This window comes from Rattus norvegicus, chromosome 4 (genome assembly GCF_036323735.1).
Source record: "Rattus norvegicus strain BN/NHsdMcwi chromosome 4, GRCr8, whole genome shotgun sequence".
Taxonomy (NCBI): domain Eukaryota; kingdom Metazoa; phylum Chordata; class Mammalia; order Rodentia; family Muridae; genus Rattus; species Rattus norvegicus.
In genome coordinates, this window is record NC_086022.1 from 33,022,818 (window position 1) to 33,048,918 (window position 26,101).

General features: G+C 38.5%; 1 long non-coding RNA gene across 4 annotated transcripts in view; it reads left to right on the top strand.

Moving 5' to 3' along the window:
• LOC108350669 (uncharacterized) overlaps positions 1–26,101 on the top strand; it is a 53,224-nt gene that overhangs the window by 8,279 nt on the left and 18,844 nt on the right. For all 4 annotated transcript variants that reach the window (XR_010066091.1, XR_010066092.1, XR_010066090.1 and 1 more), the window contains one exon: positions 13,190–13,266. This is a non-coding gene — a long non-coding RNA (uncharacterized LOC108350669). The remainder of the gene's footprint in view (positions 1–13,189; positions 13,267–26,101) is intronic.

Below are 26,101 nucleotides of genomic sequence, written 5' to 3' on the forward strand. Positions count from 1 at the left end.
ACAGATGAGGGCATCTTTGCCATTTAGTAATTTACATGATCTGAGGGAACTAATTCTAAACTGTGGCATATTCCTTTTCAAGTAATCCTAATAGTGTTGTTGTGAAGCCTGAAGCACATATCAGTGTCTGGCACGAACCATGCTCTCAGGATCATTAGCAATGGTGGTAATGGTGGTAGTACAAACGACTGAAAAGATACAATCACAAATAAATTCATATCAGTCAGCATATCTTACCTTCTTGAAGTGTGTGTGTGTGTGTGTGTGTGTGTGTGTGTGTGTGCCAAGCATGGCAAGTATGTGGAGATTAGAAGACACTTTGTGGAAGTGAGTTCTCTCCTTCCACCAGAGTTCTGGTCAATTAAATTCAGGTCATCAAACTTGATGATAATCACCGTTACCCATGTAGTCATTTCTCTGCCCCTTAATTTTATTTCACTAACAGTTGTTGGTAGTTTGAAATTATTCTGTAGCATGCATAGAACCTTCATATAAACCAACATTCCATGCTTCATGAACTTGCCTTCCTTGGGTTTCCTTAGGAACAAGCATCACCTTGAAAGCAATCAGATATTTGATCATACCCATTCCTGCTAGACATATCAGAAAACAGTATCAGAGGCAAAACTTTTATATGTTATAGGGAGAGCCACCAGGTAGCATCTCCAGGACAGGGCTGGCAGAGTTCAAGAATAAATTCATAAATAGAGCCCCTGCAAGACTGTTTTAATTTCCTTTTATAATGTAGTGTTCTGTTTTGAATTCAGAATAAATACCAGTTATATTCTATTGATATGGTATCAAATACTTCAAAGAATCTGATTTTTTTCTAGTCTATAAGTCTTATCTCTTCGGGTTTCAAATATTGGTTTCTGTAGGCTTCTCTCCCTGACTTCCTCTCATTTTGATTGCTTTGAATAGAAAAAGGGATCAAATTTCATGATGCTACAAAAATCTCTCATATATGAGTCCATGCGGATAGCACTCAGGCAGATTTTATAGAACATGCTTCACGGTGGAACGATTTTAATCCATTATTCCCCTGTGAGGTTTCTTCCCACCCCACACAGGTAATTTGCTCAAGTTGGACACACAGAAACCAAACACAGTCTGCTTAAACTTTCCTAACTCTTAATATCTAAGTCTGTTCCCTAGACTTCTTAGGGTTCTTTGTAGAAAAAGTTTTAAAACACACACACACACACACACACACACACACACACACACACACACACACACGCACACAGAGAGAGAGAGAGAGAAAGAGAGAGAGAGAGGGAGAGAGAGATCTGTGCAGAGTGACCATTGTGGTGGGATTTTATGGATATATAGTGGTGAAAGGGGCCATCACTACTAAAGGAAAGATAAAGCATAAAGCATTGAGAGACAAGGTTTCAACATGGTCAGGTGATGCAGCCTGACTGGATGAGAACTTAACTGAGCCATGGGATGTAGGCTTCAGGGTCTTCTGTGCTTTGAGTCATTGGTATTGGAAGTGAGACTCAGTTGAGAGACAAAATATAAAATCCATACATATTAATGAAAGAAGAAGGGATCTGATGATGAAGATAAAGAGGAAATACAATTGTTACCTGTAGAGGAAGCAGCGCAAAGGAAATCTTTTCTTCAAGGGAAGCTGTTTGAGATGAGTTGAAATGAGAAAGAATATTGACACGAGGCTTAGTTTATGTAGGAAAAAGTGTATAGTTGCATCTGTAGGCGGTAGAGAAACAGTACCTTGGGAAACCATAAGACAATTTTCTTCCCAATTCACAGAAAGAGGAAAAAAAGAAGAGGGATAATGCCAAGTAAATTTGAGGGGGTGGGGAATAGAAAATTGAGAGACCTGTCATGTGGTTTTGATCACAGGAGACAGACAATGGAATGTACAAGTCCAGTGGGTAGCCTCTAAAAACTCCAGTGAGGAATCATTTCTGGGGTCGAATATAAATGGTCTGACACTGAGTCTGTCTATGTAGACTTCTAAGCATTTCTAAATGGTTCTAACACTCAGCCATGATTGGATACCTATATTCCAGAGGTTGCTCTATAGACAGACTTTGAACACCTGTTGAGATGAGCCATGAAAATGTAACCACTTTCACTTGAAATAGCTAGAAGGTGCAATATCCCTTCTACATGTTTTCTCTCCTTAGTTGCCACCAGGTCTTCCACAGTTATTTTCATGTATTTTCCATTTTTTTAATGATTCTACTACGTTGGATGTCTTTTCTATAACTTTAATTTTTTTACTTTTTTCCTTTTCTCTTCAATCTCCCACATTTCAAAACTTCTCTATTTTTTTCTGGTTCATAAATTCTGTTTTATTTTCTTTAGCCAAGTGTGATGGCTTGTATATGCACAGTTCAGGAAGTGGCACTTTTAGAAGATGTGGCCCTGTTGGAGTAGGTTTGCCTCATTGAAGTAGGTTTGTCACTGTGGGTGTGGGCTTTAAGCCCCTCATTCTTGCTGCCTGGAAGTCAGTGCTCTGCTAGCGACCTTCTGATGAAGATGGAGAGCTCTCAGATCTGCCTATACCGTGCCTGCCAGGAGGCTGCCATGTTCCCACCTTGATGATAATAGACTAAACCTCTGAACCTGAAAGCCAACTTCAATTAAATGTTGTCCTTAGAAGACTTGCCTTGGTCATGGTGTCTGTTCCTAGCAGCAAAACTCCAACTAAGACACCAAGGCAGCCAAAAACTGTCCTTTCGCTAGTCAAAGTTGGAAAATGATGAAGTTTTCATAAATAATCCTAACATAAGTTCACAGAAGAATGACACAGTCCTGATTGAGGATTGACACATCCACCCCCAAGGAAGTTAACCAAGCATGGTAATCTTATAGGACCCGGTGCAGAACTGTAACATTTTCATTTAATCCTACAGCTATTGACTTAGTTCCTTTTCATATCACCATGATAAAATACTCAGACAGAGCAAAGGAAAGGAGAGATGGTTTTATTGTGGCTCCTACTTCAAGCATGTAGCCCATCATGGCAGAAAGGTCAGCGTGGCACAAACTCCAAGCAGGTAGTTACATAGCATTCATAATCAGAAATCAGAGAATTACTAATTCATGCAGATCCTCAATTCTCTTCCCTCTTCTGTATATCTAGGGAATGGTGACACCCATAGTGGGCCTGTCTTCCCACCTAAATTAGACCTAACTGGAATTCTCAGAGACACATCTTCCAGAAGGTTCTAGATCTCATCAAGATGACATTAACCATCACAGATACTATCTCAGGTTCTTCTTAGAATCTGTAGTTATACTTTTCCTAAGTATGAACAAAAGCACTCAGTCAGTACATGCCTTCTTTTGCCAATAGATATAACTGGGAGATGCTGTTTGGAATGTACTTAACATGTGAAAAGGCAATATGAGGTAGCTTAAAATGGCTAGGAAAGCATTCCAACAACAACAAAGAACCCTAAGGACTCTCAGAAATGGGTAAAATCTGAAACTGATTAGCTTCAACATTCTCTAGACTCCCACTCTCACTTTTAACACAGCAGAGAATTAAACCAGTTGCTAAACAGGAATTATTCATCAACTGGTGTGTAGTCCTTCAGTATAAAACCTGCAGTGACAATGCAGCTTTCTGAATTAAAGGGCAAATAACACTAAGAATCTGACCACTCAGAGGCATCATTCCACGGGCTAACTATGAACCTTGTTTGGTACATTCTCTTCCATTCTCTCCAAGATTTTATAAAGTAAATAATCGGGAACTTTTCCCTTAACAATGTCTACATTACTGTAACTACACATGTTAGTTTTCTTGAGTTTGAAGTAAAATATACAGTGTGTTATATATTCCAGATATATTCCAGAAAATACTACCAGTATGCTAAGGGCAAAGAAAATGCTGTCAGAAAAATCACAAAAGCAATAATACATTCAGTTAAGTTCCTAATTTTACATGCATTTTGAATATGAAACAAAACGATGTTGTGACCCCCCCACCTCACACGAAAGAGAAAAGATGAATGACTGAGAGATCTAGAATGACCTTTGGTCCAAATGACGTTTTTATCCATTTTACCTATTGTTAACTATAAACCATTAGGCTTTATTTCTTAATTAAAGAATATATGTATATATTCAAAAATATTCAAAAGTATTTTTAATTATAGTAATCATCTAAGTGACATAAAGGAAGGTTTTCCTTTTCATGCATTTTGCATTTTTGCCTGTGTGTCACTGATTGAAAAGTGTGAAATTATAGCTTACAAGGCTTTCTTTTGTTATTTAATTTCATTCTTCAGCAGAATGCTAATAACACTGAAAGTCAGTACTTTTTGACAATAAAGAAGGTAACCAATTCATGAAATAGCAGCAGAGCTAAGGGCAGATTTCATGAACCTTGGTTTTATTCATGTGACGATGGTCCTGAGACGTGCTGACTCACGTAGGCACACATCCTCTCTGGAAGATATTGCAAATGAATGTGTGAAAACTTCACTAGCACACTCATTTCTGTGAAGTAAGATTATAGACGTCAGAACTCAGGGACGATACTGGGAAAAAGAAAGAGTAAAACCTATAACTGTAGGAGATCAATATGAGCACAGGAAAGCATAAGACATTGAGAAACACACAATGTATATTCAGAAACATCAACAACAGACACAGATATAAAGCCCCTTTTTAAATTGGATATTTTTTAATTCATATTTCAAATGTTACCCCCTTTCCCGGCTTTCCCTCCAGAATCCCCCTATCTCCCACTGCTTCTATGAGGGTATTCCGCCACCCAGCCACCCACTCCCTTCCACATCCCTGCCCTGACATTCCTCCACACTGGGGTACCAAGCTTTGACAGGAACAAGGCCCTCTCCTGTCATTGATGCCCAACAATGCTATCCTCTGAAACAAATGTGGCTGGAACCATAGGTCCATTCTTCTGTACTCTTGGGATGGTGGTTTAGTACCTGGGAGCTGTGGAGGGTTTGGTTGGTTGGTATTGTTGTTCTTTTTATGGAGTTGAAAACCCCTTCAGCTCTTTCAGTTCTTTCTGTAACTTCTCCTTGGGGACCCTGTTCTTAGTTCAATGGTTGGCTGTGAGCATCTGCCTCTGTATTTGTCAGGTTCTGGCAGGGTCTCTCATGAGACAGCTATGTCAGGCTTCTGTCAGCATGCACTTCTTGGCATACACAATATTGTCTGGGCTTGATATCTATATATGGGATGGATCCCCAGGTCAGGCAGTCTCTGAATGACCTTTCCTTCAGTCTTTGCTCCACATTTTGTCTCCATATTTCCTCTGTGAATAATTTTGTTCCCTCTTCTAAGAAGGACTGAAGCATTCACACTTTTATCTTTTTTATTCTTGAGCTTCCTGTCATCTGTGAACTGTATTTTGGGTATTCCAAGATTATGAAAATATCACCCCTGCTCATGGATTGGCAGTATTAATATAGTAAAAATGGCTATCTTGCGTGAAAGCAATCTACAGAATAGATGCAAACCCCATCAAAATTCCAACCCAATCCTTCACAGAGTTAGAAAGAACATTTTGCAAATTCATTTTGAATAACAAAAAACCCAGGATAGCACAAACTATCTTCAAGAATAAAAGAACTTCTGTGGGAATCACCATCCCTGACCTCAATCAGTATTACAGAGACAATTGGTACAGGTAGATCAATAGAATAGAAATGAGCCCACAACTACGACTGGAGTTCAGCATGCAGAAGAATGCAAATTGATCAATTCTTATCTCCTTGTACAAAGCTCAAGTCTAAGTGAATCAAGGATCTCCACATAAAACAAGATACACTGAAATTAATAGAAGAGAAAGTGGGGGAAGAGCCTTGAACACATGGTCACAGGGGAAAATTTCCTGGACAGAACACCAATGGGTATGATCTAAGATCAACAACAGACAAATGGGACCTCATAAAACTACAAAACTTCTGTAAGAAAAAGGACACTGTCATTAGGGTAAAACAGCAACCAACAGATTGGGAAAAGTTCTTTACCAATCCTACATCTGATAGAGGGCTAATATCCAATATGTACAAAGAACTCAAGGAGGTAGACTCCAGAGGATCAAATAACCCTGTTTAAAAATGGGGAATGGGGTACAGAGCTTAAAAAAAAAAGAATTCTCAGCTGAGGAATATCGAATGCCGAGAAACACCTAAAGAAATGCTCAACATCATTAGTCTTCATGGAAATGTAAATCAAAACAACCCTGAGATTCCACCTTAGTCAGAAAGGCTAAGATAAAAAACTCAGGTGACAACAGATGCTGGCAAGGATGTGGATAAAGAGGAACACTCCTACATGGTTGGTGGGATTACAAGTTGGTACAACCACTCTGGAAATCAGTCTGGAGGTTCCTCAGAAAATTGGACACTGTGCTACCTGAGGACCCAGCTATACCTCTCCTGGGCATATACCCAAAAGATGCTCCAATGTATAACAAGAACACATGGTCCACTATGTTCATAGCAGCCTTATTTATGATAGTCAGAAGTTGGAAAGAACCCAGATGCCCTTCAACAGAGGAATGGATACAGAAAATGTGGTACATCTATACAATGGAGTACACTACTCAGCTATCAAAAACAATGACTTCATGAAATTCTTAGGCAAATGGATGGAACTAGAAAATCTCATCCTGAGTGAGGTAACCCAATCACAAAAGCACACATATGGTATACACTCACTGATAAGTGGATATTATCCCAAAAATAAATACTTTAATATCCCCTTTCCTGTCTTTTTATTGCTTTGTCACCATGACATAAGGAGCTTTCTTTTTTTAATTAAATCATTTTATTTATTTACATTTCAAATATTGCCCCCTTTAATGGTCTTCCCCCACTCAGAGTTCTTCACCCCATCACTGTTCCCCATTGGTCTGAGAGGGTGCTGTCCTTCCCAAGTGTTTCTGTCATTGTGTTCTGCCTTACCAGATGACCCAAAGCAATGAAGTCAAGTAATCACTGGAACCATCAATCAGTGTAAACCGAAATTTCCCCTTAAGTTGACTGATTATCTCAGAAACAGTGGGCAAAAGATAAATAATATGCCAGTGCCTGTCTCATTGGGTAAGAACAAGTTTCTTGGTTCAAAATATGAGACTTGGAGGTCATTGTGTTATGCAATCAGGTGGAGTCTACTTCTGAGGCAGACACTAAGAATCCCCAGACTATGTCTCATCCCATTTAGAGGCAATTCCACACAGACCTAATGTCTAGTGAACAATCTCTTAAGCTTTTCATTCACAGATTATATGCTACCAGTGTCATATTCAATGTTATTATTGAGCCTTTAGATTTTGCACAGAAGTATACTTTTAATATACTTTTAATAAATTTGACTGAAGGATTATCACCAAAACCATGCACACACACAGACACACACATGCAGACACACACACACACACACACACACACATTCACACATAGAAGGGGATTTATGAAAACTCAACCAGATTTCTAGAAAACTCTTGGTTCTTATTTTTATTACCTTTAAAGTTTATCACAGTCTGAAGAAAGAGTTGAGCCATGAGTACCCATTATGACCACAAAATGACAGCTTTGTAAAACAAAGATGAATCCAAGCTAATGTACTTGAGATGTAATAGGATGTGTCAGACAATGTGCAATTCTTTGCACATTGATAAATGAAATCTGGGAATACTCATGTACCAAAGTAAGTACCTCAAAAATGTTATGTTTTAACATATGGTATTGAAAACTTTCATATTTTAATGATAAATTAAACACTTATTTATAAAAAAATCAAACCTCAGCTACATGAAAGTTCAAAATATGTTAATGGAATCCCCACAGTTTACCCCAGAGAATATTTAATCTATTAATAAATATCTCAGATTAAAACTTGTTCTTTAACAACTTCACCACTGTAGGGAAAGTGGAAAATAAATATCTGTGTACATTAAGCTTGGTATTCAAGAGGAAAATCCTCTGTAGTTGACTTGATGTGGTAACAGAAAGATACTAAGTTCAACCTATTTTCAAGTCCACTTGGCTATGATTTTTTTCTAGCCAGTGTTGATATGTTCATCTCTAATTAGTCAAAGGAGCCAGTTCCTTCAAGGAAAAGAAATCAGTGATATTGACATACATAATGTCAATAGCAAGTATGAGATGACAGAAGATGAATTTCCTAAATATCTGAAAAGTTTCCTTCACAGCACTCACCACTACCAGCATTCCTTCATCTTCCCTATCTCTGCACATAGTTCTTGTTTCCTCCACTAAGAGTTAGGTAGGCCCAAAACAAGCCACATTTATGGATTTAATGTCTGTAGACTTTAGGAAACTTTGTGAAATGAACAACTAAATTGATCTTTTATTGTACAACTCCCTGAAAACCTTTTTTGTTGTTTTAAACTAAGAGTTTGATTTAAGGAGTTGGGCAGATAACCTTGTCACTAAAGTGTGCACTATCCTAACACAAGAACCTGAGTTGTAAGGTGTGACAGTATACGTTAGTCTTGCACTGAAACATCCCCAGAGCTTAACAATTCATTTCACAAAACCAGCATGGACCAATCTCAACAAGAGATCCTTCCTCAAAAAACAAGATGGAACAAGAGTAAAAAAGAAACCCAGCATTGACTTCTGGCTACCACATCTTCACACACCTTCACACAAACCACCACCACCACCACCACCACCACCACCACCACCACCACCATCACCATCACCACCAGCACCACCACCACCAGCACCACCACCACCACCACCATCACCACCACCACCACCACCACCAGCACCACCACCACCACCATCACCACCACCAGCACCACCACCAGCACCACCACCACCACCACCACCATCACCACCACCACCACCACCACCACCACCATCACCACCACCACCATCACCACCATCACCACCACCACCACCATCACCACCATCACCACCACCACCACCACCACCACCACCACCATCACCACCACCACCACCACCACCACCATCACCATCACCACCATCACCACCACCAGCACCACCACCACCACCAGCACCACCAGCACCACCACCACCACCACCATCACCACCACCACCAGCACCACCACCACCACCACCACCACCATCACCACCACCACCACCACCACCACCACCACCATCACCACCACCACCACCACCACCATCACCACCACCACCACCATCACCACCACCACCACCACCACCATCACCACCACCACCACCACCATCACCACTACCACCACCACCACCACCATCACCACCACCACCACCACCATCACCACCACCACCAGCACCACCACCACCACCACCACCATCACCACCATCACCACCACCACCACCACCAGCACCACCACCACCACCACCAGCACCACCACCACCATCACCACCACCACCAGCACCACCACCATCACCACCGCCACCATCACCACCACCACCACCACCACCACCATCACCACCACCACCACCACCACCACCATCACCACCACCACCACCACCATCACCACCACCACCACCACCACCATCACCACCATCACCACCACCATTCAACACATATACAAACTTTAACTTAAAAGCTCTTCTCTATGGTAAAGGAAAGGCAGCAGAATGTGATTGTTTTTAGTAGCAAGTTACTTCCTTTGGGTCTCTGAAATCTTATGAAAGACTTTTAATCTTCTCAACCAAAGTGGGAATTATAAAAGCAGCCAGTCCAGGTAAGAACACGTTGAAGGAGTAAGACATCATGGCTGATTACCTGTGACTTGTGGTCATTCTCCAACTACTCTCACTTCTGGTACTTTATTTCTGGTTTGCTGAAGCCTACATGTTGTTCTATGTACTTCGGTGAATCATAGATTTGAAGCGTAATATTTGTGGGATCTTCAGTGATTTTTAAAGTATTGAGGAGTAAGAATCTAATGTTAGTAATGATAAATGTTTATTATAAACTAGTTCCTTAGAATAAATGTGGATAAGAACTAGTATTTATCATTTTATGCATGCTGTTTTCCCAAAATAAGCATTCAAGTGGTTTTTGTATTGACAGACTTAAACTCACTCAAGTTCTACTTCTTCATTTTTATAATGATATATAATATAGATATATTATCTACTCATCATTTTATATGTTACACACAGTAAAGAAATATTTATGTATAATAATTATCACAGGAATAATGGGCTGGACAGATACAATCTCTTACCTAACAACCTTCATAAATATATTCCTGGGTCAAATGTCTATGACTACATATTTAACTACATGCTCTCTGAATTTAATGTGTCAAGTATAGTGTTTTTTAAGGGGTAAATATTAAAATGAGTTACTTTGGCTCTTGCTTCTCTCTTGCTCTCTTGCTCTTCCCCTCTTCCCCTTTTGTCCCCTCTCTCCCAATTCCCTTACCCACTTCTCTTCATGTGCTAATGGCAGGCCTCTACTCTACTCTTCTATTTCTTTACTTCTCTCTTTCTCTCTGTCTGCCCCTACTACCCTCTAAACTCTCCCACTGATAGCCTGAATAAACTCTATTCCATACTAAAAAAGGAGATGAGTTATTTTGAAACTTAAAATATAGTACTGAAAATCAGTGGTAACCCATACATTTTGGAAGATAGACTAATAAAATATTTTTATAGTTTCTCTGTCAACATTGTTTTAAAACTTTGATAGGTGCGATATTAAAACAAGACCATTCTTTACTTTGTTTTACTATCACTTTTAAGTTCTTCATAGGCCCTGTCAACTCTTATTCCCTGCACTTAGAGAGTGGACTGCATCTGCTCCCCTAGCTTTCCAAGCTATTAATGAATGAACACATCCCTGTGATAAACAAAATCAATCTGCTTTAAAAGAGTAACCACAGTTAGAACAGCCAAAGAAGGCAATCTTGGCTTGAGAACTTACTCATGCTGCCAAGAAAGTCTGAATCCAGGTAAATCAAATCCTGGAAATGATTCTAATCTGTGCAAAGGTTCTCCTTTGCTATGGAGAACTCATTGAAAAGATAGTAAAGGACAGAGAGAATGAGATGCCCCTCAACTCTCCATCATGTACTTTTCTTTCCTATGTAGTGAAAATTTAGAATCTTCATGTAAGTTCGAAATGTAAAACTCTGAAGGAAGATGAACTGAGAGATGGTAATTTGTATCTTATGAATGTAAATTTTACTTCACAGTGAAAACTATTTCTGCTGAACTTCAGGATTTCAAAATGGCTGCTCTTTAACTGTTCCGTTGTGAATCCACATTGCTTTCAGGAGCCTTAGCATCTCTTCACCTGCTGGATAACATCTTGATGTTGTCAGACTGTTCCCTTTCCGATGCTTGTTTTAGAAATACATGCTAAGGAATGATGGCAGAAAAATATCAAACATCTGTTTCTGTGATTTACTCATTATGCAACTATAAGACAAGAAGATGACATACAGTAAAGGCTACAGTTTCTAAAATGACAAAAACGGCCTTTGATCTGAGTCAAGGTGCTTCAGTAATGTTTGTTGGTACTCTGTGGGGTGTGGACATGCTCAGGATGAAGAGCATATGTTTTGTGTTCAGAACCAAAGCTGCAGTGAAGTCTAATGATACAACAGTGCATTTTCCAGAGGCAACTCTGATTACTGACATTTAATCTTTAAATATTTTTTTTCTGTTGTCACTTTTTTTATCTCCCACATTCAAGGAAGCAACCTTGTATGACTTGCAGTTCAATGAGACAAGTGCTGGTCCCTTCATCCCTTTGGATAGTCTCAGGATTTGTTGGTGCAACCTTCTTTAGGGAACCTCAGTCTTATATAGATATGAAAGCTATAAATCTAAGATCTTGGCACTTTGGCAATATTGAAAACAAACCCAAACAACAAAATAACATTTGGCCCTTGGTGACATCAGTCTACCAGTGAGTCAACCAAATTTAGCATTTCTCTGTTCTGGACTTTGGGTTACAATTGGTCCATTTGGCATTGTGATTTTTTCATTTGCTTGGTTTTTATTGTATTCAAAAGTCCTCTAACTGACATATCTCTCATGGTCCCATTTCAGTATTCACTTAAAATGGTAATACAGCTTTAATAAATCAGTAATGTATAATAAATCAGGAAGTGCTACTCAGTGGGAAATAACTTCCCACTCAGAGCCATCACACTACAGCAGGAGAACCTCACACAGTATTCTTCCTAGTAATAAGAATCAGTCATATGGCTCTGCAAGCTACTTTTACATCAGTGTCTCCAATCCGTACAGTGACTCTAGAATATAATCTTCATAGTGCCTTAGGAATTTCTTTTATTTCCATGTTCCATATTCCATCAGGCTTTTTTCACAGACTGGAACATTTTTCTCTAATAGCAAATGAGTTGATGGGCATGTGTATGTGCAGTAGTTGACAATTTATTTTATATTATTTTTATTATTATATATTCTAATAACACTACTGGAAATGCTTACTATATGCACTTCTATATTACTTTATTTCTGAGATAATTTTATGACACTATATTGTTGGACATTCATAGAAACCATTCTAAAAATGAAAGGCACAAAATGTGAAGTTGAATATTTCAAGGAAATAGTTAAAAAATTGGGCTTTGTTAAAATAGATCACTAAACCCTCAAATTTCTGTTATCTTACTTAAATAATTTCTAATTAATTATCTTGCATTGGAGAAAAGTAACAGTGCTATTCAGAGTTAATGAACCAGTGAGGGTTTTTTGTTTTTATTCTTGTTTTGTTTATTTGTGTTTTTAAGCTTAATACATTCCCTTCTGCAGATTTTGTTACAAAAGCAACCAGAATAAATAATGCACACAAATTTCATTTGCGGCACCTTCGTGGTTATCACAGCTTGTTTTGAAAAGCTGAATTAAAATTAACCATTGTCACAGAGAGTTTCTTTGCCCGAGAGAAGCACTACCAACTTGAATTCTGACAGAAACTCTTTTGACACAAACTGACTAGAAGACGTTAACTGTATTGTTCGCTTTCCTAGAGACATTGAAACGACTGTCCATTTGATCTTTCTATTTCTGCAGCATGAAAATGAGCACGTTCTATTCATGGACATTTCACTTTCGTTATGAGCTCACTTCCCCCATTTTACTTTCACCACACTGACTTTGAATTTAATGTAATTACTCTTGGTAATTCATGGAATCTAAAAATAATAGTAAATACAACCGACCAAATACAATTTCCTAATAACCTTTCATTTGTGTTTATGTAGGAACGACTGCAGATGCATTACCACAACTTTGCAGAAATCTTCCTAATCTGAAAAACAAACCACATTTAATTTATCAGGTAAGAATACAAATCTTTCAAACCAATGCACCCAAGTATATTTCCTGTTTAGACACAATTGGCCATGGTAGAACGGAGAATATTCATTGTCATGTAATATTCTCTTTAAGGCTCAGAAAATCTTGCTGATTTTAAAAGATAGAGTGAATGCCTTTTGTAGGGAAATATGGATGTCAGCTTGTCTGAAGCACAGCTCAGTAGATATTTTGAAGGGATATTTGTGTTTATGCATCTTAATAATCTTCAGAGTTAGGAACATTCTACACACAAGACTATCTAGACTCAGAAGGGTTAGTAATTGAATCAAGGTAGTACAGGGAGTGTGTTGTAAAACCAAAATTTGCACCCATTTCTCTCTGGAACTCTGCCCACCTTCTTTCCCTATCGTCTTCTGGCTTCCTTTAGTAACTTAAAATGTAAGAACGGGAGAAGGAAGACACGCATATGAAACAATTAATAAAACCTACAAGCCTAATATGATTTCGGAGCAGAATGAGTGGTCTTGGAGAGTGTAAAAGTATGCATGTGAAATTTCAGAGAACATGATGAGATAACTAAACAAAGAAAACTAATGTTAAGGAGGTCTTTTGTTTCTGCTCCCTATCATATTACATAGGGAGCCTTCATGTTCCTCCATCTTTTTTAGGGTAGGGAGAAAATAGAGCCAGAAAGGCGCCCCTGTCATTAGAACCATGCTATGCTCCACTCCAAGAAGACTGAACACCAGTTGCTTGACCATTGTTCAGCTCTTAAGATCATAAAAGTTTGTTCACAGTTACTGGAGGAGGGCTGTATGAACAGGTAACAGTGGATTCTAACCCTGAACAGTTCTTGGAAGGGCTTCACACTCTGAAGACATCCTTCTTTCCCTAGGGACTATTCCTTGCTTTACAATAATCTGCAATGAATCTGTGTGTTGCAGAACATGCTATATGCGATAAGAAGGATACATAGATTCTGGCTTTTGCAATCTGAATGAAAAAAAATGTCAAATATCCCTTACAATTTTTTTGGGAAAGCATAAGAAACTTAAATCGTAGATCCTAAATAGGCCAGGAATACATTAATTTCATGTTAGTATTTCCAGTTCTCTTCAGTTCACAGCCCTCTGAAATCTCATGCAGCAGACTTTGGTGTTTAGATTTGTAGCTATTGTAACTATCTACAAGTTTAATTTTTATATTTAAAAATCTGTCCATGAGTTCTTATTATGATGGTTTTATTTCTGTTTTTTTCAAATTCTCTAGTCAGCCTCTCTGAATTTACCTGTACTCATAAACACTGAAGTGCAGAAAAGTTAATATACGAATAATCTAAAACCACATTGAGATAAGTAACAATTATCTAAATATTTAGGAATTTTGTGTATTTCTACTTGCTTTATTTGTCTTGGGGGTCTTCACAGAGAATAAGTCTCTATTAAGAATTTCAGTAAGTGACTCTTTGTAAATTAATCTGTGAATTCATAATCAACCAGTTGTACAAAAATTGCATTGTCCAGGGGTGCTGTATTAAAATGATGTAAGATTTTGTCTGAAGTAACATTTGTGAAAGAAAGCAGGCAGAGTTAGGAAAGAACACTCACAAAGACCTCTGAATGATAGAAAGAAAGAAGTAAATACTACCAGATAGCAGGCTGCTCCTTAAAAATGCAGTTAGCAAGCATCCCAGGTAGTCCCATAATCACCTCCTCCTGGACAAGATGTGGACATGTATAGAAGCTAATGAATGCAGAAACAAATTGAACCTCTTTGCCTGGTGTACTTTGTTCCACCTCTGTTACCTCTGGGGAAAAATAAACACAGCTTTTAAACCTTTTACATGATTAGACTTCAAAACAATTTTTTGAATTTATTATTTTCTTAAGTGAACCCTGAGCATTTGTAGCACACATTTGTAAGATCATCATAATCCTCACTGTTATATTATTCTAAATAGTAAAAACTCACATGGCCTCATGAGATAGGTCACAAGTCCTACGTACTTGAAAACCTAACCGTCACAGTAGTTGTTAACAGGATAAGCTTTATATACTGTTTGCATATAAAATGAATGAACCATATAAAGAACATATCTTGTCTGTTTACAAACACAACAGGAAGACACTTGTTTATTGTATAGCATTTTGTTTAGCACATATCCAACTTGTTAATTTGATTTAAATCTTTTAGTCTCTCCACCAATATACTAACTAAAAGATAAATCTATGTGGTAAATTGTCAGATGAACATAGAGAGCTTAGAAAAATAATGAGAGCATTAATAGACCTTCCCTACTGTCTGCAAGATGGAAATTGTGTTACCAGATCACTATACAACTGCAAGTTAATTATAATCACAATTATTGAAGACACTTATGTTATAGATCAATTATCTGACAGATAATACTCACAATATTAAGACAACTCCCCCTGAACCACAACAAGGTGAGCCCAAGTGCATCTAACTGATAAACCCAGTATAGCACATATCTACCACTGAAGCTGCCAAGAACCCCAAACAAAAATGCTATGCAAAGCCCTTCCTTAGATTCTTCCATTGTGTAGATCACATTTTCATTTGGATGCCTAGACATGTCTCTAAATCACAGACTTTGCAGAAAATAGTGAGTTCCCTTTTGGTTGAAGGGATAACATAAAATGAGATTCAAATCTAATAACCACAAAATTACCATGTTGTCTGTGTTACATTAAAAAGCATAAGCCAAGGCCAAGGCCACCAAAGCAGGAATCTATTCCTGTTTTGACTCTTGAGGGTAATTAAGAGATAGAGATATCTTCTTGGAATAATGTCAGGACTAAAACAGGGATCACACGAAACTCTTGCAATTTAGGAAGAATAGAGTAACCGTAAGCCTTTCGCTGAATCTAAACAGCCTAGCTTTGTTGCCCAGTCCCTTGGGATGAACTCCCTTAGAGATCAATGATCAGACAAGCAAACCATTCTCTCTCTGAATTGTCTCACTGATGGTCCCAGAGAAATTATTAATAAAGCTCATTTTTCACACCTCAACGTGTGTCTGTCTAGGTAATAAGCTACCAAGCTATCATCATGTAGTCAAAGGCAAGAAATGTAAGATTTTATTAGTGATACAGATTTATTGCTAACGAGACTTGACTAAGAAAGTTTTAATTATTTTTGAAACAGTTCTTGAAATAAGCTGCCTCCAAAGGAGCTGATAAATGCTTTAGTAAATGAATCGTGCTGATATTCTGTTACTCTTCCCAGTAGCTGGCCTTAAATAAATGGTAACTGGGATAGAAATAGAAAAGTACTCTGAAGGAAATTTTCTCCAGAGGTTTCATAGCCTATGTCTTCTTAGGCAGCATTAAGCTTTCATTGCAATTCTTCTTACCCAAAGAATGACTGTCTTCACTAAATAATTTGTAAGATTCTTCTGCAAAAGCTTCATGCCATTCCGCTCATGAGTGAGACTTGAGGAAAGTTAGCTCTGAGGTACCAAATGCTGTCCATTGGGAATGTTGTAGCATCTCCAACAATGCCTATGTAGGCAGGCAATGAAACCAATAACATGTAAAATGCTACTGCTGATGTTGACTGAAATGCAAAATTTTGGACCATGGTTATTATCTGAGTCAATTAGCATATATTGAAAACTACTATGTGGCAAGCATTTTTTTTCATTTTTTATCTTTATTAACTTGAGTATTTCTTATTTACATTTTGATTATTATTCCCCTTCCCGGTTTCTGGGCCAACATTCCCCTAACCTTTCCCCCTCCCCTTCTATATGGGCTTCTCCTCCCCATCCTCCTCCCACTATCACCCTCCCCCCAATAATCACGTTCACTGGGGGTTCAGTCTTGGCAGGACCAAGGGCTTCCCCTTCCACTGGTGCTCTTACTAGGATATTCAATGCTACCTATGAGGTTGGAGCCCAGGGTCAGTCCATGTATAGTCTTTGGGTAGTGGCTTAGTCCCTGGAAGCTCTGGTTGGTTGGCATTGTTGTTCATATGGGGTCTCGAGCCTCTTCAAGCTCTTCCAGTCCTTTCTCTGATTCCTTCAACCGGGGTCCCATTCTCAGTTCAGTGGTTTGCTGCTGGCATTCGCCTATGTATTTGCTGTATTCTGGCTGTGTCGCTCAGGAGAGTTCTACATCCGGCTCCTGTCAGCCTTGTGGCAAGCATTTTTATGCAAACTTTTTCATTTGGTCCTAAGTACAGCCTGTGAGAAATGCGTGGCTTTCTAGATGGAGAATAGAGACGCAGAGATATTAAGCGACTTTTTAAATACCATTTAATGGGTAATTATGAAAGGTTGGTCAATTGAGACTGATTCATTCAATATTAGCTCTTTCTATTCCATTTCTACATACCTCTATCTTCTATCTTTGATGACTGCCTGAGAAAAGAACTTCCAGAGATGTAGAAAGCCCTTTCCTATTAGTGTAAGTGGAACAAAACCTGTAGAGACCCCCTCCAGCAGATGGGCAAGGCCCCTGTAGCGGGATGTGGCCATTTTAACCCATATTGTTCCTGTCTAAAGGAAGTGCAGGGACAACGAATGGAGCAGAGACTGAGGAAAGGCCATTCAGAGACCTTTCCACCTTGGGATCCATCCCAATATGCAGACATGAAACCCTGACACTATTGCTGATGCCAAAAATTGCTCACAGACAGGAACCTAGCATGGTTGCCCTCGGAGAGGCTCAGACAAAGGCATGTACTCATAGCCAACCATTGGACTGAGCTCGGGGAACCCAATGGAAGAGTTGGGGGAAGGACTGAAGGAGCTGAAGAGGATTGCAATCCCACAGGAAGAACAACAATATCCACTAACCGGACCCCAGGACTAAACCACCAACCAAAGAGTATACATAGATGGGTCTATGGCTCCAGCTACATATATAGCAGAGGATGGCCTTATCTGGCATCAATGGGAGGGGAGGTCCTTGGTCCTGTGAAGGTTCGATGTCCCAGTGTAGGGGGACGCTAAAGGGGTGAGGTGGGAGTGGGTGGGTAGGTGGGAGAACACCTCTTAGAGGCAAAGAGGAGATGGATGGGATGGAGGGTTTGTGGAGGGAAGACTGGGAAAGATGACAACATTTGAAATGTAAATAAATAAAATAAGCAATTAAAAAGGAATCTCTGTGTGAAGCCAAAATTGAATATATCTAGCCTCCTTTAAGCATCTTTAATACGTTCATTCTCTAGGACCAAGAGATGACATCATCATTCTTATTCCTTTCTCTACAGTCTAACCTTAACAACATTGTGAAGAAGACTATGTATTCTAGAGGTAGGACATTCACTACTGCCTTGAGAAAAGAAGTTATATTGTTTCCAACTTGTTTATGCTTCAAAGTTTTAAATAAGCTAAATTCATTAGACTTTTCAAACTTTTAAAACCAGAGATTTAACTCCAGAATCAAGGCTTATCAAGAAAATCTCTCATTATTTCCTTTAGATTCCAAGAACCAATAAGTATTTGGCTATACAGCTCTCTGAGGTGTAATTAATAGATCAAAATCCCCAGGACATGTGCAGCCATGGATGCCACTGGTACCAATACTCCACTTGTGAGTTTAAAAATCATCCCCAATACAGGAATGATTGTAGACATCTTTTTTAAAAAAAATGCCATAGTCTGCTTAATCATGCATCCCTAAGCAGGTCTGCAGAGAAGATAGTCCTTCTAGGTTCCTTTCCATTGCTCATTCCCACAGTCCTAGCTGGTGATTCTGACCTCTTCTATGTCTATGGTTGTTTAGGGAGCTATCTCTAAAGTAGAACTCTACCCCCACCACAGCAGAACCTGTCCATGAGAAACAAACTATACAAAAGAGGTTTATTAAAATGCATTTTCAGTGTTAATTACTTTAAATGTCTTAACAAGTGTTCAAAGGAGTGAAAAGTTTAATACACAGATAAAACCCTGTTTTATAAAGCTTCTTGACTCTTATTCATGAAGAATTCAGTAGCAAAACCATGAAGAGATGGGACATTTTTGCAGGATTCCCCATTATAGGCATCTGCTTGGGAACTCTGTATTCAGGCAGCAGAAAAGCAAGTAAAGCTGAACAGAGATTTTTTTTAAATAAAACTTTATTGTTTCTATTGTTTATGTTTTAGTGAGACTGCTTTAGGGAGACCCTCAGCTTTTTATCGAGGATGGATGTGAAGGGTACACGTGTGTCCTGTTCTATCACCGCGGTGATGGACACAAACTGCGAATTTGTCAAAAGCTTTGGAGTTCTACTTTTAAAAGAGTCATTTGTGCATTATGTAATTTACCTTAAAAAGTTCTAATGGAGTGAAAATTGTAGAAAATGAATATAGTTATTATAAATGAATAATACAACACTGTAGGAGGTATAAAAGGAAAATATCTAGCCTAACCTACTTTGGAAAACAGTACTCTGAATAGAGACAAATTACAAATGATGCATCTTACAAAATAAATATGTTTTTCACAGAGGAATGATTCATGTTTGAGCAACAATTTTCTTTGCACACTGGGTGACTAAGACATCCAGTTTTCTCAGTGTCTGAAATATAAAAAAAATACAAATTTGGGAAGAGACATGGACATAACAAAGCCTGTATCAGTGTACTAGGATTACAAGTGTCTCTGTGAACTGAGGGGGGACAGAGATTTAGGGAAGTACATATGGGCAAATACCCACGCAGATGATCTCAGGGTCTATTGGCTGTGTGGAGTTTTCAGCAGTGACACTCTGAAAACAAAAACCAGAATCGCCGTTTAGATCTTGATTTGTAGGGCCATTCTAACGAACGATGCCAGGGTCTCTTGGAAGGATAATTAAGTTCAAAGCTGGGACAAAAAAAATAAGCAAGGTGAAGAAAATCTATGCTATTTTTGCCGAACATTTTTCAGAAAGCAACATGATTTAAAACAAAACAAAAACACAGGAAACCAAACAAAAAAATATCTCAGGGCAAAAACCTAGAACACAGGGAAGCTAGTGGGCAAACTATTTCAGGAGATAGGCCTGTAAGGGTCATAATTAATAAGATAAAGAAAGATGGGCAAAATTATTGTCCAAAGAATGAAACCAATTTCCACATAACATAATAAAATTAAATAAATATTGGAGTATAAAAAGGATTCTTTGGCTGTATTGGTTGGTTACACTCTAATTGCTGTGTCAAAATACCTGACCAAGCTAACAGACATGAGAGTAAAGCGTTTGCTTTGGCTAACAGTTTGAGGACACAGTTCATCATTGCAGGAGAGACAAGATGGTAGGTGCTTGAGGCAGTTGAAACATTTTGTCTTCAGTCAAGAAAGAGAGAATAAAGAATGTTTATACTCATCTTGCTTCTTTCTTTATGCTCAGTTCAGGACTCCTGACTGTGGAATGGAACTACCAGCATTTGGCTAGGTTTCTTTCATCTCAGTTAATTTAATCTAGAATACAACATTAATCTTTCTCAGCTTGAGACCCAAAATATCACTTTGTCTTCATAGGCTCATGGCCATTCCATACTGTAAAAAGCATTCAATCCAACTTTAAGAGCCCTGTACTCTTCAATAATTCCAACACAAATATAAAAACCAAAGTCCAGGTTCCTTCTGAAACTACAGGGAAAATCTCCAATGTGAGTCCCTATATAATCGAAAGCAAGTTATATACTTTAATATATAATGAAACAGCATTGCAAGGAACCAAGATTTGATAGTTATAGTGGCAATTTGTCACAACCAATAATTAATGGACAAGATAATTGCAGTGAAGAAATATCTACATCACGTATGTCTGTAGGGGATTGTCTTGGCTACCAATTGATTCAGGAAGGCCCACCCTGAATATCGGAGGTAGTATTTCATATGTTCTTAATCGAATGAGTGTTTTCAGCTGATCTCTGGAACCAGTGTATGTAAAACTCCATGAAGTCCACAATCTTGTATCTTTCTTCCATGACTAAAACAGCACTACCATATGGACAGTGTTGACAAGTTCTAATTCCAGTTTAGGATGAAATCTGACCCTTTGGATGACAAGTTAGATTGGCTTTTGTGTGCTGACCATAAGAAAACAATTTCCTAGGTGTTCTTTTTAGTCCTTTCTAAATCGTACCAAGTTAAGAATCAAGATTAATCAGCATATTAATCCACTTTTAAAATGTTAGAGGCCCATCTAAGGATAACCAAAGGAGATGACTATCTTTTAGAACAAGATTCCCATTGGTAAATAAAAGTTGACTATTTTGCACCATTAGAAAAGTCTAGTAAAAAATATTTCACTCAAGATTGACTGATGAACACTAAAATTAGTGGGTAAAAGTTTGCATAAAATGTGAATTGGTTTGGAAAGTGCCTCTCCTAACATATTTATTATTTACAAAAATCAGTAACAAGGATTTTGGAGTAGAGAGAGACTTGATACCCTCCACTTGGAAAGTATTGTAGGATAATATAAGCAATAACTGGATGTATTGACATTGTGTACTTGCTAGTATGATGTCCTGAGGATATAACCCATATACAAAGTGACAGTCAAAATGGCAGGGTACCAAAACATTGATAAAATACCAAATATCACTAAAATAGTGAAAGTTATATCAAGTTGCCTGTCAATACTCCTCCAAGAACTCACTTTTCATCAGAGGAGACCATGACACCAGAACAGCATTAGCTCCTGAAGAGGATCACGGACAGAACAGAATATGGTAGAAAACCTTGAAGAATCTAAGCGAAGAAAAACTGTTGTTGAATCAATGGCATTACACCAAGATTAGAGCTTTTGTTTTGTAATTGTACCATGGTTATACACTGTATTCACATGAAGGAGAATTGTATGAAAAATATAAGGAAGCTGCCTGTGTGATATTTAGATAAGTTAGAATTCTTTTAGAAATTAATTTTAAAAACTAAAGCAAACTGTACCAGGCTAGTAATAATAATTATCTTTTTGAGGGTGAAAATATAGATATTTTAATTTCCTTCCCTAATTCTGGCCTCTAAAATAACTGAAGTGACCTTGTAATATACAGAACAAATATATAGTCATTGTTTTATGCTTCAGTCAGGAAAGCCATCATATGTAGTTTTGAAAAACAATGAATTGTTTTTCAGTTGAGAAATAATATAGAAAAGTCAGGTCATAGTTGGCAGGGTACATGAAGGTCTTCATAGTAAAATGGAGGTTGGCCTTTTGGTAACCACAGACATTCCAGGATGGGTTGTTCTGTGCAGACACTCAAGCCATCACTCAGTCATGCTTTTTGCTTTAATTATAAACCATATTTGAAAGCTGAGGTGTTCCTAGATGTAATAATCTTCTGCAGAAAATAAGTTGCTTTCTCTTGAATAATTGAAGAATACAGTATCTTTTAATATTCTGATCACCCATACATACCTGATACTGATTTGCAGCATTTAGATATTAAAGCCTACAAAAGCTATGTCTTTCTTAGAAGATTTGGAATGGACTTTGAAACTTCACAAAGACTCAGAGTCACAAATCCTACATACTGTCATGTATCTCTGTGCCTAGAAGAGACAGAAGGAAGTCTGCGATCTTTTAGGCTTTGGATGAACACGTAGGAATAACTGGAGTCCTCTTAGGCAGTTGCCGCTCTCATTTCTTGGAGCCCAAAGGATCTGCTTATATTAACACTGATAATATAACTTGAAAATAGTAACTTGAAAAAAGTTTGTTTAAAGGTAGAAGTAAAAATACTTTCAAGAGCTTGAGGGAAATTGAGTAGTCTCTGGATCCACGGAAGGCTGACATGATAGAAACAAACTTTCTTAGTTGTTTTTCATTGATGTCCCTTTTTCTTTAAATGCAGAAATGTGTTCTGGGTGTGAACCAGAAAATGCCATAAAGCAAAGCGACTAAGGTTAAGGAGTACAAATCAGAGATTATTCTTATCTTTTCTTTTATTGAATTTTAAAAAACATTTTAAATGTTATCCCTTTCCCGGTTTCCCCTCCAGAAACCTGCTATGGCATCTTCCCTCCTGCTTCTACGAAGGTGCTCCCTCACTCACCCACCCACCTCCTCCCACCTCCCTGCCCTGACATTTCCCTACACTGGGACATCAAGCCTCTACCCGACCAAGGGTCTCTCCTCGAATTGATGGCCAACAAGGCTATCCTCTGCTACATATGCGGATGGAGCCATCCATAGGTCCATCCCTTTGTTATCTTGGGATGGTGGTTTAGTCCCTGAGAACTCTGGAGGGTCTGGTTAGTTGATATTGTTGTTCTTCTTATGGGTTTGCGAGCCCCTTCAGTTCCTTCAGTCCTTTCTCTAACTCCTCTATTGGGGGCTCCATTCTCAGTTCAATGGTTGCTTTCCAGCATCTGCCTCCGTATTTGTCAGGCTCTGGCAGGGCCTCTCAGGAGACAGCTACATTAGGTTCTTGTCAGCATGCACTTCTTGGCATCTGCAATATTGTCTGGGTTTGGTGTCTGTATATAAGATGGATCCCCCGGGTAAGGCAGTCTCTGGACAGCATTTCCTCCAGTGTCTGCTTCATACTTTGTCTCTGTATTTCCTCCTATGAATATTTTTGTTCCTCCTTCTAAGAAGGTCTGAAGCACCCACACTTTGGTCTTCCTTCTTCTTGAGTTTCATGTGGTTTGTGAATTGTGTTATTCTAAGAGCCATACCAGAATGGATACATTTAATGCATTTACATATCCTAGGCATATATACATTATTTTATATATCTAATGTATAATCTAAATGTAAGAATGTTTTGCGTACCAATTTTATATATACCAGATGAACTTAAAAGTTTGAAGGCTCTCTGAAATACTATTTTCTAGGTAATCATAAATGGGAACCGCTTACTGTAACAGTACTCTTTGGCTATTTGTTTCTTATTTGTATATTCTGGATTATTGTAGCTACTTGAAATGCATTCCTCAGTGATGGGCATCTTGGTATTTAGTCTAACCTGTATCTTTTAAAATCTATCATTATATTAGGAGACTATGGGGTTTTGATCCAAAGTAATGAAGCAATTCTCTCAAACCATGCTTTCAGATATGCTCTACTCTACAAATGAAGCTACTGCCCAGAATGCTTCTGATGTTTAATGTGGCTTGATGTCTGTAAGCTTGAATTTTATGTATGTTGAGCCAAGAGGTCATGGCCAGCACTTCATAGCACTTTTTGAAACAAGTATCCTGTAAAGCCATGAGTGGTTCTTCAATCCCACATACTACGTGGATCTTTATTTGATGGTCTGTGTCGTTGCTTTTCTTCAGAGCAAATTTTCCATAACTCCCACAAAGCATGTAAAAAGTATTAACTCTTTGAAGGGCATCAAACTTGAAATGTTTGTAAGCAAGAGTCATTTGTTCATCTCAGTGTGGATAATACAAGTTTGGTGACCTAACTCTCTAAGATCAACAAACTAGACTATTATTTTGTATAGAAGGAATCCATTGTTAAATAACTTATTTCAGGAAAAAAAGTTGATGCAATTAAGTTGTGCATAAAATTATACAAATACAAATAGATTTGGTTTTTTTGTTTTGTTTTGTTTTGTTTTGTATGATTCAACTGCTGATGACACATGGCAAGATCACACATTCTAGGGTAATTGTAGTCAAGAATTTTGTTTGTTTGTCTCATTTTTGTTTTAAAGTGTTTCAGGCAGTTAAGCTTAAATGATTATTTTAAACTTTAATAATGAATTTGCCAAAAAGCCTCTTATATGTTGTTATTTAACATGAATAAAACTCCCTACAACTGTTACCCCATATCTGAGGAGAGGAGATGTTTTTCCAATGCAAATAAGCACCTGGCGGGGGTGGGGGGTGGAGTGTTTGATGCCAGGATGTCCCATGTCACAGAGACTCCCTCCTTACCACTCCACCTCCTACATACCATGAGGAGCAGGGCCTTTCCTGGCATCGTCTTGGGCTGGATCATCTCCACTCATACAATCTCAGCTGCTCACAAGGCTTTCTCTGAGTAAACCATGGGAAAGACCTGCCCTGGTAGGTAGCATTCACTCTCATGACCCTGCCTGTTTGCTTCTTTTTTTTTTTTTTTTTTTTTAGCATTTTTTTTTATTAACTTGAGTATTTCTTATATACATTTCGAGTGTTATTCCCTTTCCCGGTTTCCGGGCAAACATCCCCCTCCCCCCTCCCCTTCCTTATGGGTGTTCCCCTCCCAACCCTCCCCCCATTGCCGCCCTCCCCCCATAGACTAGTTCACTGGGGGTTCAGTCTTAGCAGGACCCAGAGCTTCCCCTTCCACTGGTGCTCTTACTAGGATATTCATTGCTACCTATGGGGTCAGAGTCCAGGGTCAGTCCATGTATAGTCTTTAGGTAGTGGCTTAGTCCCTGGAAGCTCTGGTTGCTTGGCATTGTTGTACTTTTGGGGTCTCGAGTCCCTTCAAGCTCTTCCAGTTCTTTCTCTGATTCCTTCAATAGGGGACCTATTCTCACGCAGCCAGAATACAGCAAATATAGAGGCGAATGCCAGCAGCAAACCACTGAACTGAGAATAGGTCCCCTGTTTGCTTCTTTTTAAAGGTGCTATTTGATTTACACATTCGTTTAGCTTCTCTTGTGGCTTTCTGGAATCTGAGAATACTGAAGAGTATTGTGCCTGGGAAAGCTATCTGTTAAATAGTCTCACCGATGAGCAAAGGAGTGGTTCTCCAAAGTGTCTTGTGTAGGGAGGGAAGCATTGCCAGGTTAGAGAAGAAAAGAGAGAGAGAGAGAGAGAGAGAGAGAGAGAGAGAGAGAGAGAGAGAGAGAGAGAGGCTACAGAAACAGAGCTTGCAGATATGTGTGCCAACACTAAAGTTTATCTTTAGCATTTCTAACTCAAAATTGTTTCTAGACAGGTAATTCTCCTTATACATCAGAAAATA